The following is a 19,357-nucleotide window of genomic DNA, read 5'->3' as shown; positions in this document are numbered from 1 at the left end:
AGAAAAAATGACATTCCTTCTTAAGGATCTTACGCTCTAATGAGGGCAGGAGAAAAGCTTTAGTAGTCTCTGCAAAGGCATAGTAAATGTATTGATTGAGACAAAGTTTCTCTTTGATTGTGATTTCTAAGATGAATTTTTAGGGTTTCTGATTCCTGAAGGGACTTGCAGAGCTTGAGTGGTAGCTATGCACAAGATGGCTGGAGTAGGGGATAGGTCAGCAGTTAATTAAGGTGCCAAGTCTATGGTAGGAGTCATTAGGATTAGCAAGATCCAACGTCATGACATAGATCAAGGGTAGAGGAATGGGCATCTAGATTGTCAGCAGATGTTAAAAAATTACTTCTTGCTTTTATTCTAACCTTGATAAACATCAAATAGAATGGGTATTTAAACTGCACTTTGAATCACCTTTTATGTTATAGAACAGAAAAAGAAGATTGTACCTGAAACTATAGGACTCTATCAGATACAGCTTACTTTTCTTTTAAAGTCTATAATAAGATCAACCTGTAGCTTTTAAGGCTTGTCCTTCTTGCTTGGTTTATATTCTTTTCTTCCATTATTAAAAATAAAAATGCCCTAAACTCTCATTCCTCATTTCTTCTTCTTCTTCTCTTTCTCCTCCTCCTCTTTACATTTCTACACCGCCACTGGAATTTAAAAAAAAAAAAAATCCCTTGTAACAATATGCCTAGTCCAGCAAGACAAATTCCCACATTGGCCAGTGTCTGAAATGTTTGGCTCATTCTGCATCTTCTGACTCAGCAAAAATTAGAAGAAAAAACCCATCCCCTCTGCAATTCCATTGAATAAGCATTTACCTATGAAATGCTTATTATGCGTAAAGCTTTGTGCTTGGTGCTGGGGCCGCAAAGACAAAAATCTTTGTCATCAATTTGGAAAGAACTTTAACAACTAGTGGGAATCAGTGGGGACTTTTGTAGAAAGGAGCACTTGGGCTGGGTAGTGGAGGAAAGCTGATAATTTTAGCTGTGAAACTACCACCCATTGATTCTATTTCTGTCCATTGAAGGGCAATGCGAGAAAGTCTGTTCCTTCCTGTACATTGACAGCTCTTTAAATACTTGGAAAAGATAGCAGAGAGAGTATGTTGGTTTGCATGGACAGGATGAAATAAACAGCATGAAATCTGTTAAACATCATCAATCAACTAACACTTATTAAGCACCTACTGTGTGCCAGGCATTGTGCTAAGCGTCAGGGATACAAAAAGAGGCAAAAGATGTGCCCTGCCCTCAAGGAGCTCACAATCTAATGAGGAAGATAACATAGACATTTATATGCAAACAAACTGTACCTACACCACAAAAGCAAGCCAGGAGAGAACTGTTTACTAGGGACTTTTTAAAAAAAAAATTAAAACGTTAAAAACTCATCAGAAAGACAGATTGTTATAGGGCAGGATTTTGAGGGGGAAAAAGTGGTTTTGTAACTATGCCTTTGAAAAGTATAGAGTGTGCAAGTGTGTTTTTGTGGCTAAGACGGCAATACATCTTTAAAAAAAAAGAGGTCAGCCAATCTATATAATGTTGAAATCACCTCTAAAACCTCGGTGCCTCAGTTTCCTCCTCTGTCAATTCAGGAGGTTGGTTTATAAGGGCTTTTCTGGCTCCAAATGTTGGCTGCCCTGACTAGTTATCAATTTCAAGGAGGATTCGCCTTGTAGATAAATTCACCAATTAGACAAATCTCCATCAAGAGACCCCGGTCATCCGATCACCAGTCGGCTTCCAGGCAAGGCCTGCAAAGGTCTAAATATATGATAGAAAGGAGGGACAGAGGGAAATACAGAAAATCACCTACGAGAGATCTAATAATTAAATTAGCTTAACTACAAGTCCCAGCATTCCATGCGGTGAGGAAACGGGCCGGGATGGAAACCGGCTGGGCAGACTACAAGTCCCAGCATACTCTGCAATATTATAGCACAGAACGGACTACAACTCCCAGAATGCACCTTGTGGAGAGCAGCGCATCCTGGGATTTGTAGTATCCCCTGCTGGTTTTGTGGGGGTGGGGAGCGGGAAACAACAATAAACAAAGCCAAAAGCCTATAAATCAAATTATTTTATCGCTCCATTTAAATAACTCCCCCTCCTCTTTCTACAGTAAGCCGAAGAGGCTGAGAGCACACGCTTGCGTGAGTCCTGGAAAATCAAAACGGGATGAGCCTGAGAGGCGATGCGCATGCGCTCTGACTGAAGTAGTGACCAAAGGGAGCGGGATCAGGTTAAGGTGAAAGCGCGCGCACGGAGATAAGGGACGAGGCCGGCGCTCGCGCGTCGTTTCCTATTCCCTCTCCGAGCGAGTGAGGGTAATGCGTCTGCGCAGGCTTGGGAAGACGACCGCCGCGGGGGAAGGGAATCGCGGCGCCTGCGCACTGCAGCGGCTCCTCTCGCGAGGACGGACGCCATTATCGCATCTCCCCGACAAACACCACGAGAATTCCGCAGCCCACACGGTAATTGCAGCTCCCGCAGCCGGTTGCGTCTCCACCTCCCCCCCTTCCCGCGGGGCGAGAGCGAGAGCGAGATCTCCCCCTCCCCCGCCTCTCCCCTGCTCTCCTCTCCCGGCCTGGCCGGGCCAAGCTCCAGCTCCCACCGCCCGGCCCGGCGTCCGCCTAAGCCCCGGTGCGGCCGGGCCCGGGCCTCGCTGCGCCCCCCCCGGACCGGAGCCACCGCCGGCGCCGCCGCCGCGGGAGCCGGAGCGTAGGCCCGGCCAGGCTCCGCCGCGCGGTGGCCTCGCTTGGGCCGCCCGCCTCCCGGGGCCCGCGGATACCGGGGCGGGGTGGGGGAGGCGGCGGCGGCGGCTTCTTCCTGGGCGCTCGTCCCAGGATCCGGGCCCAGCCGCTGCCCCAGGGACCGTCCCGCCTAACTCCCTCCCTGACAGATGAGGAAACTGAGGCCCGGGCAGGGAGGCGGCTTCCCCTGCGTGGCCTCGTTCTTGGCTTCTGGGGACTTAGAACTGACAGCGGGGAGCCTCAGCCTTCGTTTTACAGATGAGGAAACTGAGGCCCAAGAGGGGGAGAAGCTTCCCTAGCACGATCTCCTCCGTAGGCGCTGGGCATTTGGAAGTGCGAAAGGGACCTTAGCAATGATCTGGTCTAGTTCCCTGACTTACAGACGAGGAAACTGAGGCCCAGAGAGGTGGAAGTGAAGTGGCCCGAAGCCGAGCAGCTAGGAAACATTAGACCGTGTCCGAGGTCTGGCAGGCCTTGGGAGATCTTGTCACCTGGCCTCGTCTGGTTCGGGAAACCGAATATTTCCCCCCTCCCCCCCAGTGACTTGAGAAGATTATTTAGTGAATTATTCATGCCCCCCTCTCACCCCCCCCCCCCATTCTTTCCCCTACATAAAGATAATTGAGTTTCTCTTCCAGCTCCCCGGATGCTCTATGTATTGTAAACAGTCCACGTGTCTGTGACCCACCTTTGTAAATTTCCAAAGCCCTCAATTTCTCCAGTTGGGTTTTCAAACAAAACCTTTATGCTTTTCAAAAATTTTAGCTGTTTGCCTTTGCTTTTTTCCACCACCGACTTTGTATTAGAAGAGGAATTCTGGTAAATTATAAAAGCATCAGGACTTAGGAAATTAAATACTTGAAAGTGAAATTACTATTGATTCTGTGATTATTGAGCTTCTCTACTATATTCATACTGTTGGGCAGTGTCCTGTCAGATAATACTTTTTTTTTTTTGTGAATTTTTGTTTATATGGCAGTTCAGACTTAAATAATTTTGATGAGATTGGGGGATATATAATGTGTTAGTTGAACAGAGCTCTAAACGCACTTTCCTGTTCCTGAACTATTAAATAATTCTACAGTGTATTTGGAGAAGGGCTAACCCACTTTAATACTATGGTGCCAAACAAGATGAATTATAATTAGGCATTGTGTTAAAAGGTGTGAATACCAGATGGCTAGATTTTTCCTGTCGTGGTCAGTTTTCTCTTCTTAGATTGGTGTGTGATAAAGTATTAGCTCATTTGTAGTCTCACAGGAGTGTTAAATTTTATGGTTGTATCCAGAGTATACCAGAAGTTATGTTGGTGGGATTTTTAGAATTGGAACAATATTCATCCAAACTACAAGAAACTTGTTAAACTTATCCATAAATAACACACATAGATCTTTGAGTTACTGATCGTATATGATTAATTTGTTTCAAAAATCAGGATGCAACCTACTTTGAATTTTAGGAAAGCAATCAGAATTTTAGAAGTGGAAGGATATGTAGGGAGCCTCAGGCCAGTTCCTTCATTGATTTAATAGCTGGATTTTTGCCTCACTTCATATTATTTTTGGGGATACTGATTTAGCTCTTTTGAATCTTAGCCTTGATTTTGGCTTTGGTTAGGTTTACATTTTTTCATTTTTGGTAAGCTGGGGCAAAATTCAGACAAATATACACTTACAACATGAGCATTCTTGAAATGTGTTTTAATACTCATACTTTGAGTATAATTTCTTTGATTTGGTACTCTCCATAAATGTGAATTGTAATTTCTCTCCATCTTAGTTTTTAGTTGTTGTTATAGCTAAAAAAAATTAATCAGTGCTGCCTTCTTTGTGAGGTCTCTCTACTTTGGCTTGCACTGTGACAGACATAGCATCTTAACTGGGTCCATCCTCAGAGCCTTTGCATCCTGGTACCATTACCAGAATAATCCTTCCTTTGGAGGGATTGAGAACCCCTGGCCACATCCAAGCTTTGATAATGTCTCAGCTGGTCCCTCTGTGGATGTATTCTTAACATAACTTTTAGCTTGTGAAGAGGAGGGGAACGTTTTCACCCGGGAGAGAAGAAATTTCTGAAAGAGGGCAAGGTAGGGGAAAGGAATGAACATTTATTAAGTGCCTCCTATGTGTTGCGACACTTTACAAATATCATCTCATTTAATAATTATTCTGCCAGAGTGGTATGAGATGTGAGGATAAGCACTGCCTAGTAAAAAGAGCCTTGACTGGAGGAATCCAGAGGTGGGACTCTAGCAGTCTGATTTGTCTTGAGTAAAGGGCTGAGTGACCTAGGCTGGTGACTTAGTCTTTCATTTTCAGTGCCCTCTTTGTTTGGAAATATTCAGGACTTAGACTAGGCCTCTAAGGATAGTCACAGTTGTAAAATTCTGATTATTTGTTTACAATAATAGAAATATTTGTGGGATAGTGGTGGCTTAGGTTTGCAGTCCATGGCTGTGAAAAATTTTTTCTCCTAGGTGAGGAGTGGTCTGAATGGCTTTGGCCCAATTATAACTCACTGTGACTGAACTTTGGCTCTGCCAAGCTAGTTGCCTTGTGAACAGCTAGATTAAGTCAAACAAATGGCCCCCAAAGGGGTAAAGTAGAAGGGTTTAGAATGGGCACGTAGGTGGAAAATTCGTGGTAAACTGGAACTTATTGAAGGAGAGAAGATGCTGCTTTGGAACTTGGTGGTTAGGAGGGAGATACAAAGTAATGAGAAATACGCTGCTTTTCACTTGACTCATCAGAGTTCTACATAATTACCAAATATAATAAAGATTGAACAACTTAAATTTTACATTGTAACCTAACTAGTGTCTCAAGTGTTTATTTGAACAGTGAAGATGAAGATGTAGATATAGATGTACAGTATCTATAGTATAGATATCCCTAGACATGTGTAATAGATGTATTCCAACAAACCCACTGTAAAGTGAGATTTAATTCGATAAATGTGTATCACTGTGTGGAAGGCACTAGGCTAGGTGGTGGGAATACAAAGGTGACATAATTTCTGTCCTGGGTGAGCTTAGCCTTTTGGGGTGGGGAGTCAGGGATGTGACATACATAGATAACTAGATTAGAAGACAGTGAAAGGTACAAAGGAGATCCAAAGTGTCTTAGGAAAATTTGAGAAGGGAGGGAGCATTTTCTTTTGGGGGAGGATGGGACAGGGGAGTTGTAACTTCATGAAAGAGGACAAACCTGAACTTCAATTTTGAAAGAATTGGGATTTTTTTTTAGCAGGCAATGTATTTTGGCCATTGAGGACACAGGCCAGAACATGGGACAAAAAGTGTTGTGTACAGAGGCGGAAGGTGTCAGATATTTGGGGAGCAACCAGGAGTCTAGTGGTTGGAATGTAAATAGGTTGTAAAGGAACTTAATATGAAATAACCCTGGGGAGTTAAGTTTGGAACTAGGTTCCATATGGCAAGCCCTTTTGTCTCTTTTCCTCCAATATAAAGGAAGTTTGGTGGCAATCTTAGAACTCTGGTGGGTGCTTGCTGAATGCTCCTGATGATATCTGTGCCAGCCATTAATAGGCCTGATGTCTAGGGGGCCTGAGCCATGAGTAGCTGTTGGCTACTTTTTTGGTCACATAACTGCCATCCCCTAAGGCCTAGTTTAGGAATTAAAATTTTATCAAATGATTAATAAGGAACATGTAAAATATGTATTTCAAAGCAGAATTTTCAGGTGCAGATTTGATTCTTCGCTTTTTATCAGTTTACTGAGACAGAAATGTTAGGAGAGACCTGCAGTTATACTGAATGCCATATGAGGCATTATCTTAAGTGCCCATATGTTGGTTGATTGCCAGACATGGTTCCTGAGGGAAGAACGGCACAGATCATTACCACATAGCCAATACTTGATTAAAAAAGCCATCTACTAGACTATTAAACATAGGTGATTCTTAAAACATTTGAAATAACTCTCAAGTCAACCAGCATGTCATAGCTATGCTAACTATGGTCACTAAGTCACACGTGCCTACTTAATTTTGTAATCTGTTACCTGAGGAAGGTTGCCTCATTTCAAGATTGTGGCTGTTATGTATTGGTTATATGTTAAAATGGCTGAAGGGTTGGGTGTATGTAAACTTGCAAAAAGTGGTAGCTGTTATTGCAGGTTTTAATTACACAGTATTCTGTCATTGATTCAGAAACCTACCATACAGTTAGAGCCACTTACCTTTCTGATTTCTCTGGTCTATTTCATTCAGGATATTTCCTAATAGAATGTAAGCTCCTTGAGGGCAAGGACTCTTCTTTTTTTTGTTTTTGTATTCCCAGTGCCTAGTACAGTGCCTTACACATAGTAGGTGCTTAATAAATTTTTTTTTGTATGGTGTCTTCAAGTTAATCTGTGCAAATGCAGGATAAGTAAGATTTGAAACTGAATAAACTGCTTATTATGACTATGACCCATTTAAAATTACTGTTTAAATAAAAAATAGTGTTTTTGAAAGTTGCTTACTTCCCAGGTTTTATACATTCATATTTTTTCTTTATAAAGTCACTCTTTCCCCTCCCTCCTTTTATATTTTTATAAATGTGTTTGAATTCAGAGCATGACAATATAAAAGAAAACACGTTTGTGGTAAATAACTCTCAGCACAATTTAAAAAAACTGCTCTAACTGCATGTAATGCAAGGGTAGTAAATAAAAGTCTGTTGTTTTGTATTTCCATTTCAAATGGGTAGTGTTCACATAAGATCATACCAGGAAAGATAAAATGTAGTTCACTGTGAACTTAATCCTTAAAAGTTTTTTTCAGGAGATTTTATTAGGAAAAATGAAGTTTGGATTCTAGGAAAAATTAGAGCCAAAGTGTGCTTCACCATTTTGTGGTTCAATTTGATCACAGCCCAGAGTAGAAAACAAATGAGTGTGTACATTAGAACAACTGGCAATGGGTGAGAAAAAAGATTCTGGGAGTCATTGTTCAAGGCATTGTTTTCATAGTTTACTTGGAAGTCCTTCAAAGACATTTTAAAATCTTAGTTCTGAATAGTATTAGTGTTGATCTATTAGGAGTTTTGAAGATCAGATTAAAATAAGGAGCCTTAGCTCATTTGTAAATTCATCCCTATGTTGACTCTCCACCATTCTATTTTTTTTTATTCTTTCACTACCTTCTAAGCAGAAAACTGCTTTGTTGTATTTATTATGTGGCAGAGCTATGTTGGGGACATGGGGGGCCTGGTGGTAGTCATGGTGCTAGGGGTATAAGCAGTATTTTCCAAAAGATTACTTTTATTTTGTCTCTCCACAGTGATGATGAGGACCTACCTTCAATATTTTAGTTACTTTTGTGTTTTTCTAGCAATTATGATTTCTACTGTGCCATTCCCATTGCCCATGTCTCCCTCTCTCCTCCTCCAGTAGTCAGACAACATTGATATACAAGTCAGCTGTACATCAGAGGTGTAAACTGTAGTGACAGAATAAAAGAAGTGGTCCCCTTAGGTACTGAAGTCATGATCAGTTGTACTAATTAGCATGGTGATTGGATTGAACTAATGAATTTGACAGGAAACCAGATTGGCACCTGCACCTCACTGTGTTTATGGTTAGTTGGAACATTAGATATCCTGGAATTAAGTAAACATTAATTCATCCACATCCATTAACAGGATGGTAAAATTTACAATATATTCTACAGCCAAGCACAAATAACTGATTTTTTTCTGCTATGTTAAACAAAACTTACCTCCACTGTTTCCTTTGTGTGAGAAATCAAGAGACATCTAGAGATAAGGTTTTAATTAAAATAAAAAGCACAAGAAAAAAATAATAGAAGGCAATATAGAAAGGTGAGAATTGACTCCCAAACCAAACCCATGCTAAGTTTATATGTGAAAGACATGAGCTTTTTTCTTGTATAATAAAGTATTTTGTCTTATTCAAAGAAAGTACTACATATAATCTATCATTATACTTCAGGTAGAACATTATTAAACATTTTCTCCAACTAGAATTGATGTTTATTTGAGGCTTAGGCAATGCTACTGGTATTTATCTTGATAATACAATTCAGTATATGGAGTTTTGACATTGAACTGATGAAACAGGTATTGAATGCCAGAGGGCCTACTTTTGAATCCCAGTTTTACTGCTTAGAATACAACAAAAGCATTAAACTCCTACTATGTGCAGAGTGAGCCTTGTGCTAGTTGTGGGAAATACAAATTCAACAGTTTAATGAAGGATTAGATCTTGACACAGATAGGTAGAATACACACAATCCAGTGATAAGTAAACAGGTATTTCTAAATGAAAGTTAGTCCTTTGAGAATTCATCCTGCAAGGTGAAGGGCCTTTCCACAAGGGCTAGTTGTCAATTGATAATTTGTTGTTGGATCTGTGTTGAACCCTCAGCATCTTGGACCTATTCCCCAACCCCTGGAGGAAAAAATGAAAAAGAAAAAAAAACCCAGAATGATACCCTTGTAACAAATATGCAAAGCCAAACAAAACAAATTCCTAAGTTGGCTATGCCTAAAGATGCTGGTCTTACAGTCTTTATCTGTGTCTTGGGGTGGGTAGCATTCTTCATCAATGGTCCACCGTTTATTGGGGTTGAACACTGCATTGATCAGAGTGCTTAAGCCTTTCGAAAGTGTTTTTACAATGGTGAAGTTATAGTGTAAATTGTTCTCCTGGTACTACTTCCTTTACCTTGCATCAGTTCACACCAATTTCCCCAGGATTCTCTGGAACCATCCCTTTCATTTCTTTTTTCTTTCTTTTTCTTTTCTTTTCTTTTCTTTTCTTTTCTTTTCTTTTCTTTTCTTTTCTTTTCTTTTGTTTCCTTTCCTTTTCCTTTTCCTTTTCCTTTTTCTTTTTTCTTTTTGGCTAGGCGATGGGGTTAAGTGATTTGCCCAGGGTCATATAGCTAGTGAGTGTTATGTGTCTGAGGCCCCAGTTGAACTCAGGTCCTCCTGAATCCAGGGCTGTGCTCTATCCACTTCGCCACCTAGCTGCCCCTTATCTCCTTCATTTCTTAAAGCATAGTAATATTCTGTTACCTTCACATCATTCCCCAGGCTCTCCCTTAACTTCCAGTGCTTGGCCACCAGGAAAAGCTACTGTAAATATTTGTACAGATAGGACTTTCCCTCTCTCTTTGATCTCTTTAGGGCATAGGAAGCCTCTTAATGGAAAGTCTGATACAGTTTTCCCTTTTCAAATGTTAAAAAGTACTTTTTGTTTCTTTTGTCCCTGTTATGTTTTGCCTTGATTTGTTTTCATTTGTTACATCCTCCCTGTAGATTGTAAGCTTGTGTCCTTTTTTCCATCTCTGTATTTCAGTATCTAGAAGTGCCCAAATTAGACACTTAATAAACATTTGCTGAACTGAATAGCCATCAGTGTGAAAATAAGAATGAGTTCATAATGACTACAAGAAGCAATTTATACATGTACTAGGCAGAATTCAACAGAGTAGCAAAATGATGGAAAGGGAGTACTTACATGTTACTTTTAAGATTTATAGTTCAATCAGTCAGCAAGCATGTGCCCAGGAATTATACTAGCTGCTAAGGATACAAAAACAAAAATGATAAAGCCCCCTGCCTTTAAGAAGCTTATATTCTATTGGGGAAAACAATATATTACAAGGATTTTTAAAAGGTTGAAAGGATCCTTTTAGCCAATGCCATAAAATGGAAATTCCACATCCTTGAACCCCCTCAATGAGTGCCTTCCCTCTGAGATGACCTTTGATTTCAACTCAGGAAGACCAAAATTCAAATATGGCCTCAGACACTTCCTAGCAGTGTGACCCTGCTCTGTTTGCCTCAGTTTCCTCAACTATAAAATAGGAAATAATAACTTACCCTGCTTACCTCACAGGATTGCTGTGAGGATGAAATGTGATCATATTTATAAAGCACTTGGCACAGTGGTACAAAGTAGGAGGTATACAAATGCTTATTCCCTCCTTTTCCCCAATTTACCCCATATATATCTTGTATGTACGTATTTGTGTATTGTCTTTCTGTTGGACTCTTTGAGACCAAGGATTGTTTTTTGCCTGTCTTTGTATCCCCAGTGCTTAGCATGTAGCATGTAATCAATCAGTGATTGGCTGACTAGTACCGTCTGGAACGTCTTTGGAGGGGGGCCAATCAGCAGCTTGTCATGCCTGTTGTGTTGCCTCAGGCAGGATCTCCACTTTGTATCTCTCACTATCTGGATGTACCATGTTTACTGGGTACAAGCTAAGAGGAGTAGGAATGGGTCTGCCTAAGCACCCACAGGATCCTGAGCACAGGTGACTGATATGTTTTGAAGGGGAAAAAAAAAGGTTGTTGAATAAATGTCCCCATTGGGTTTTTCCTGCCTCAAGTCTTATTTAAGGCTCCAGCCATGTCAAGAGGCCCAAGAAAGTGGAAAGCCCTACATGAGTAGTATTAAGAGTACTTGGGGGAAGAGAAAATGAGAGCCTTAGGTCAGGAGACTACTGCTGTAGACAGAAAACAAATGCACCTAAGGGAAAGCAATAAGGGCGTGAGGAAGAGGCATGGCTTGTTCTTGTTGCCGGCTTCAGGTCTGAGGACCCATTTTATTTTTACCTGGCCTGGTTAGCTGTTAAAAGTCCCATTTACAAATTTAGCAGCTGACATTTGGAATTTTAGATCTGCTTTATTTGAATTTTGTCAAATGGAGGGGAAGGAAATTAGGATACTGGTAGGGTTAGTGGTAGATACAGATTCTAGGCCAAGAGAAAAAAAAGAACTTTTGGAGCAAGTTGGGAGAGATGGGAGGATCAGATAAACGGTACAAGTGTCACATCAAAAGTCTCAGCTAAAAGTCCACCTTCACCCTTCCAAGGCCCCCTTAATCCTAGTGCCTTCTCCTTATCCTGGCTATAGCTTGTTTGTGCATGGCTGTCTGCATTGCTGTCTTCTCATTAGATTGTGAGCTCTTTGCGGGCAAGGACTGGGTTTTTTTTTCTCTCATTCTTTGTACTCCAAACACTTAGTGCAATATCTGGCACATAGTAGGTGTCTAATAAATGCTTGTTGACTTGCTGGGGAAGCCTTTGGAAAAGTTGGGAGAAAGTAATAGAGTATTGTGTCTGTTGGAATTTAGAGGTCTGGGACAGAAGAGAAACACTGTAAGCCCGGAGAAGGGATTTGAAAAAAGGACTTGTGAGAAAACTTTAAAATCCTGGGGAATGAGAGGAGAAATAGTTAGCCCTATGGAAAAGTGTAAAGTAAGTGAAGCTTCTTCATCATTCCTTCCCTTCTATTATGATTCTACATTACCCTCCCCCCCCCTTTTCCTCTTGTGCTGCCCCTTCCTTATTCTCCGGTAGAGAACTGTTGTGGTTCCTTGGACAGTAAAGCCTGCTCTTTTGAAGCCCTGTCTTATGCCTGGGTCCCTTTTTCTGATCTACTTTCTCCCCTTATAAAAATATCATCTGTTGTGAGGAGAACTAATGGGCTAATTCACACTGAGGTGATAATGACTTTTAAGTGGTTTAATATGCTGCCATATTTAGAGTGTCTGCATTTTGAGATCAGTGTCTTATCTCAGATGACTAGATCTCTAACTCAGGGGTTCTTAACCTATTTTGTGTTATGGACCTCTCAGGTAGTCTGGTGAAATTTAAAGACCCCTTCTCAGAATCATGTTTTTAAATAACTTAAAATTTCAGTTAGAAGTTGGTGAAAATAAAGTTTTTTTTTTTTAATAACCAATTCATGGACCTCCTGAAATCCATCTACTTCCAGAAGTCCATTGATTCTGGGTTAAGAACCCCTGCCCTAGTGGAGTTTTAAATACTGTATCAAAAAAAAAAAGTAGTTGATAATAGATGTTTATTGATTTACCCTGTACAAGGGGATAACAAAGATCTGGGACCTAAAAAGAAGCACACAGTTCTAGGAGCTCACAGTCTAGTGGGGAGACAAGACACAGAGACATGTGATGGCTCCAAATGGGGGAGGAACTGTAATCATTATATAGTGCAGTAGGAGGTGGGAGAGAGAACTCTAAGCTAACTAGGAAGAAGGATTGGCCCCCATGACTCCAGCTTTCATGGCCCCCCACTCCCAAGGATTGTCACAAGCAGTTTGAATGATGGATAGAGATAAGGTGAGGCAGAGATGAGGAGGAAAGGCAGTCTAGATCAGAGAATGGTACAGGTAAAGTAAGGAATGCAGCTGTTCTGGGAATGGTGAAGAAGGGAGGCTGAAGTAGAGGGTTTGAATCTGGGAGTGAGGAGAAAGAAGGTTGGAAAGGAATGTTGAGATTAGGTTGTGGGGGCTTTGAATACTAGATTGAGGTTGGGCTTTATCTTGTAGTCAGTGGAGAATTACTGAATATTTTTGAGCAGATAAATGACTTTGGGCAGCAAGGTGTTTCTGTGGATAGAGTGCAGGACCTGGAGTCAGGAAGCCCCTAGTTCAAATCTGGCCTCAGATACTTCCGAGCTGTGTGGCCCTGGGCAAGTCACTTAACCGTGTTTGCCTCAGTTTCCTTATCTGTAAAATGAGCAGGAGAAGAAAATGGCAAACCACTCCAGTATCTTTGCCAGGATCTCAAAGATTTGGACATGACTGAAAGACTGTACAACAAAAGTGACTAAAGATCACAAATGTAGAGTTAAAATAGTTCTTAGAGGTCATCCCTAGTGGGGATGGGACTTTGCATTTGTAGCCCCAGGCTTTAGCACAGAGTAGGTACCTCAGTTTGTTGATCTAGCTCAGACTTCTCATTTTATGAATGAAGAAACTGAGGTGGAATAACTTGCCTGACCAAAGAAGGCATCAATTTCTGATACTATTCATGACTGTGTTTTTGATATAGTATTTGGGTGTTAGTTTTAATAGAAAACTGCATGTTAAATATTCAGCTTTGTGTAATCTACACATTTGATAATCAAGCCATTTGCAGTTGACTGTCTCTGAGGTTACTTTTGTGGCTAAAATGAAGACTTGTGGAAATTAGACATTGTATATCCAAATGGTTGGATGCTGGGGGAACCCAATTGTTCTCAACACACAGGAGGAAGTCACTGCTTCTGGATGTCAGGGATTTTGCTTAGGTCGTTTATCAGTGACTTAGATAAAGGCACAGATGACAGCTCATCCAATTTGCAGATCACACAAAGCTGCTTGGGGAGTTGCTAATTCATTAGATGACAGTTAGGCTCCCCAAAGCTCTCCATAAGATATAACTGGTTGTTTACAAAGAATAGACCTTAGTTAGATATAGTGTGGAAAGAAGTAATTAATTGGTTGGTCATTAATTAGTGAGATGTCATTGTGGAAAGAAGTCTCTACTGGAATCCACAGGGATCCTTCTTGGTCCTGTGCTCTTGAACGTTTTAAACTTCCGTGAAGATGTCTATGTTACCAGATGTGCAGCTGACTCAAGGCTGAGAGTGACACTGTATCACAGAATCTAGATCTAGAAAGATGGAAGAGGGTGATATTCTTCCAGATGACCTCTGAGGTCTCTTTACAAGTCTGCCATTCTGGGATTCTGTGAAAATCGGTCAACAAGGACTCTTAAATGCCTGTTGACATTTGCAACGGAGAAGAGTCTTTAGGGTCATGTTTTGTTTCACCCTATCACATTTTTTAAAATTGTCAATCAACGAGCACAGTGGAATTGTATATACTGTACTCTATACCTTTCCATTCAATTATGTGTCTGTAAATAATGTGATCTATTATAGAATATTGCTTGGAAAAACCTTTGGCATTTATTTTCTCAATTGTTTATCAAGCATGCCTTTGAGGCATGTGTATGAATGAGTGAAAAAACATTTAAGTGCTTACTATTTGTCACGCTTGGTTAGGTGCTAAGAGGTGATGGATACAAATACAAAATCAAAGCAGTGCCTGACCTTAAGGAGCTCATTTTAATAAAGGAGGCTAGTTGCAGTTTGGCATTAATCAAGTCTGATTTTTTTTTTTAACAAACTTTTGGTATAATAGTAATAATAATAATAATAATAGCTATCATTGATATAGTCCATTGAGGTTTGTGAAGCACCTCACAAACATCTACATTTTATCCACATATCAAGGGAGGTGCTGTTGTTCTCCCTTTTTTACTAGTTGAGGAAACTGAGAATGGCAGAGGTTAAGTGACTTGCTCAGGATCACTCAGCTAGTAAGTGTCTGAGGCCAGTTTTGAACCCAGGTCTTTCTGACTCCAAGCCCAGTGCTCTATCTACTGTGCCACCTTTCTGCTATCTTGAGAAGGGATCCCTCAGTGCATCAGAATGGTGTAGTCTCAGGTAGGGGCCTCCTCTGTTTGTACTTGGGGCATTGGTAGACAGGATCAATTACCAAAAAACAATTAGCAAGGAGGCTGCTTAGAAGACTATCATAGTAGTGGGTGATGAAAGTTTGAAGCAAAGGAATGATACTTGAAACAGAATAGTAATTTCCTTGATAGACTTTTTAAATTGATTGTTTTTTTTTAACATTTTATTAACTAGCATTTATTCTCTCTCTGTCTCTGTTTCTCTGTCTCTTTCTTATTTCCCCTAGCCCCAGTTGAAAATAAAAAAGGGAAAGAAAACTGAACCTTTGTAACATATGCGCAGTCAAGCAAAGCAAATTCCCACATTGGCCATGTCCAAAATGCATTTTGAGTCCATCTCCTCCTGCAGGAGGAGGTGGGTAGCACTGTGCCTTAGCCCTTTTCCCACTGCAATCGTGGTTTGTCGCTGCATGGATCAGACTTCTCAAGTGAAAGAGAAGCTTCTAAGAGAATATACTGTATTTGGTGACCTGCCAGATATGGGGAGCTCTGTACTTCTTATACCCACCTCTTGCTTTGCTTGACTGCATATTTGTAACAATAGTTTAGTTTATTTCTTTTCTTTCTTGCTTTCTTTTTTTAAATTAGGGGTGGGAGGGAGAGAAAATACATGCTTGTTAATAAAAAAAAAACCACAATAATTAAAAAAAACCCCACCTATATCAAGGAATCTACTATTCTCTGTTTTTGTTATCATTAGTTTGCCTATGACTCATTACTATTATAGTGGGAAGAGTCAGAGATGGTGCCATGAGTTTGTGGCTTGTAAGGTGAGAGAATAGTTGTGCCATTTGCAGATGTCAAGAAGAGAACTTTTTAGTGGTGAGGGGGAAGAGAGGAGAGACCAGATGACTGGCTCCTTTGCTCATATTGAATTTGTTATGATAGTGGGAAATACATGAGACTAGAGCACAAATGAGAAATCAGGGCAGGAGATGTAGCTTTGGGAGTGTCTTGCCAAGAGTTAAGACCTTGAGAGGAAGAGAAAAGCCAAGATCTGGGAAAAAGCTCTGGGGAAGACCCTCAGGAAGCTGTCAGCAATATACAGGATTGGTTTAAAGAACAGGAGAATCATAAAAGCCAGAGGCTGGGAGAATTTGAAGAAATAGATGATGTTTAGCAGTGTCTAGATGCCAAAGGAGAGTCAAGGAGGCTGAGTTCTGATAGGAGGGAGTTGAGGGAATTGCTGACCCCGGACTCAGCAATTTTAGTTAAGCGTTGGCGGTGGAAGCCCAGTAGTGGGAGAATCAGGAGGACGTTCTGGTCTTCGTTCCACTACATAGCTTTATGTAAATCGTTCAGCCTCCCTGGGTCTCAATTTCTTCATTTGTAAAATGGAGGAGTTCTTAACCTTGGGGTCCACAATCTTATTTTAAAAATGTTCTGATGATTGTATTTCAGTATAACTGGTCTCCTTTGTAATTGTATGTATTTTATTTTATGAATTTAAAAACATGATTCTGGCTTCACCAGACTAACAAAGGGGTCCATGAAACAAAAAGGAACTCTGGGACCAGATGAACTCTGGGGTCCCACTCAGATCTAAAATCCTATGTTTCCCATGTAATAGATAGAAGTGGTAGATAGGAATCCCACATCCTAGGGGTTGGGGGGATCAAAGGTAGGAGAGATAGTATCTACTGGGCCATTAGGTTGTGGGAAATGGGAATTTAAATGGGATATTTTTAATGGGAATTTTAAATGGGAAAACTGGTGCCTGTCTGAAGGCAATAAGGAAGGAACTGGCAGGTGTGAAATATTTAACATGCTCTAGAGGAAAGGGATCATAGAGATAGAGAGGCCCCAGAGGAGGCAAGAAGAAATGGGATGTAGGGTATAGGTGGAAGGGCTCACTGTAGGGAGGAGGAATATGCTTTCTTTGATACTGTAGGGGAAAGATGATGGGATAAATGGACGATATTGTGGAGCTGAAGGACAAAGTACTGAGGGAGCTCACACTAGATGAACTCAGTCTTCACTGTAAAGGAGAGAAATGTATACTTGTCTTGTGAGTAATGGAGAAAGGACAAGGCTGAGAGTAGCTCCTTTAAACACTAGGACGGTATTGTGGAGATGTTTTGATGATGCCACAGTAATGAGATTTGAAGAAAAGTAATAAGCCACATTTTAACTCCCTTTAGGCTAGGTTGTTAGTGGTTTATTAGATATTAGAAGTTCACCAAAGTAAAAACAGTGTTTCTGACAGCTGAGATTTTGTTGAAAATGCTTTTTAAAAGTAGGATTTTAAAGTAGTTACCGTTATTGGACAAATCAGTAGACTAACTATGTTCAAAGAAAGAGAAAAAGTTCCCAAAACGTTCCATGTGTGGAAAAAGTGGAAAATACAGAGTGGAAGTGACTTGCTGTAACAGACTTTTTGATTGCTGTGCAAACTGTTCCAGGTATTTAAACAGCTCTTCTGGAAAACATGAGACATCCTTTGTTTGAATGGAAACATTAGACCAAACCTAATTATTCTTTGAAAGCTTTATTTTCTTGAACTTGTTACAGTTAGATTAGATTTTGATGGCAAGAAGTTGTCATGTCATTGCCTTATCATAACTCTGGCTGCTTTGGGCTTAAATTGTTCACATCCATTTTGTCATGATTGTTCGTTATTTTTCCTTTTTATGGTGTAACTCATAGGAAGTTATGCCTTGTAATTGCAAAGGAGTGGTTTGGTTTGCTTTTGCTCTATTAAAGTACCTACTGTGGGAAACTCACCAAGCAGAGTCCCCTTATCACCAAGGCTCAGAACCGCCTTGCTGCCTTGTTTCCTTTGGTGTTTGAGTATGTTTATGTGCTTCAACAGCAATTAAGAATTGACTGGACTAAGAGCAGAATGGAATTTAATCTCAAACAAAGCAAAAGTGTGGTCTGATTAAGTTACAGTCAAAGGAACATTGCAGAGAAGGGCCTTTCTTCCCTTCGAGTCCCCCCAACCTCTCCAATTGCTTTTCCTGTTTTACCTCAACCGATGAATCAGCAAACATTTCTTAAATGCTTACCGTGCTAGACCTAGTCTGCCATATGTAGTTGGGGATTTATTTTTAATCCCAGAGAAATAACGGGTAGGCATACCGGACAGAATTAATTGCCTTTCACTCCAACAAGCTGACTTATATTATCTTAATCATGGCATACTAAACACTTTGCCAAATAACCCCACAGGAATTTTGCTTGCTGGGTTGGCAGAATGAGTGAAGTCAGAGCTCACAATTATTCAGCCTCAGCAGAGACGGTTATTATTATTCCAAGGCTCTTCCTGTGCCCTTAGGGGGTTTACTTGGACCTTTCTCTAAAATGCTAGGGTACAAGGTTGTCTTCACAAATTAGCAAGTAACTTCAGAATACAGAACTGAATTCATTGGCCTATCTTCATAAGCATACTCTGTTCCACTAATTTGTATCATTATATAATATTGGAAGCATATCCCATGTTGTTATCATGGATTATTCTGTAGTGCATGATGACAACTCTCTCTCTCTCTGTATAAACACATATATTATGTAATATTCGAGTTTTTTCTAAAATCAAGGTTATTTATTGGAGAGGCACTAATGATGAAAATGTATACTGTAGCCTGTAGTAACCTCTGGCCCCAAGAATTTCCAAATCCTCTGTACACTTTGTTATGCTGCAGCATCATGTTTGTTTTAGTAGTGTAGTGCTCAGTCGGGAATCACACAAGCACTGGTGAGGGCCGTTGGCCACTGTCTTAATGTGGGATGGAATGACCTTTAGGGATAGTGGTTCACTGTTCATGACAATGGTCAGTGGGATGGGACAAGGACGGGCTGTAGTAATAGATGCCAGCAGGCACAGTTTTATTCTCTGCTGCATGCTGATGCCATCGCTGCTAAAGGGTGAGCAGTTCTCATCTTTGGCATTGCAGAGCCGCCATGCAGGGTGCTGTCCTCCCTGGGTGAGGAGGTGAGATCACAGCTCCTCTTGGTGGAAGAACCCACAAGGGAGGAATTTCTTCTTTGTATAAAGCAGCCATTGTTTTGTTAGTCAGGCCTTAAGCTTGATCTTTCATCCATTTCTGATGATAATCTATCATGTTCTCTTTGTGTTGCAATGTCTCTCTCCCAGAGAATCAGAATGAGGTAGATCAAAGTAGTTTTAGTGACTTGGGCGTGGTCATTCTGCTCTGCCAGGAAGCCTTCTGGCACAGAACCAGGTTTTGTCCAAGCACAGTAGTGTCTTGCTCTCAGTGACTTGGACGTCCAGCTGTCCATTGCATCCTCAGAGGAGATCACCTGTGCTCCCTGCACTTCTGTGTCTATTCCT

At 40.8% G+C, this 19,357-nt stretch overlaps 1 protein-coding gene across 7 annotated transcripts in view; it reads left to right on the top strand.

The window, feature by feature from the left end:
• Positions 1–2,385: 2,385 nt before the first annotated feature.
• The window catches only part of BANP (BTG3 associated nuclear protein), a 254,011-nt gene continuing 237,039 nt past the window's right edge, over positions 2,386–19,357 (top strand). For all 7 annotated transcript variants that reach the window (XM_027847684.1, XM_027847683.1, XM_027847681.1 and 4 more), the window contains exon 1: positions 2,386–2,485. The gene's annotated coding sequence lies outside the window, so the exon portion shown is untranslated. The remainder of the gene's footprint in view (positions 2,486–19,357) is intronic.

Source organism: Vombatus ursinus, unplaced genomic scaffold, assembly GCF_900497805.2.
Source record: "Vombatus ursinus unplaced genomic scaffold, bare-nosed wombat genome assembly UNPS02005286.1, whole genome shotgun sequence".
NCBI classification, from domain to species: Eukaryota; Metazoa; Chordata; class Mammalia; order Diprotodontia; family Vombatidae; genus Vombatus; species Vombatus ursinus.
This window is presented reverse-complemented; position numbering and strand designations above follow the sequence as displayed.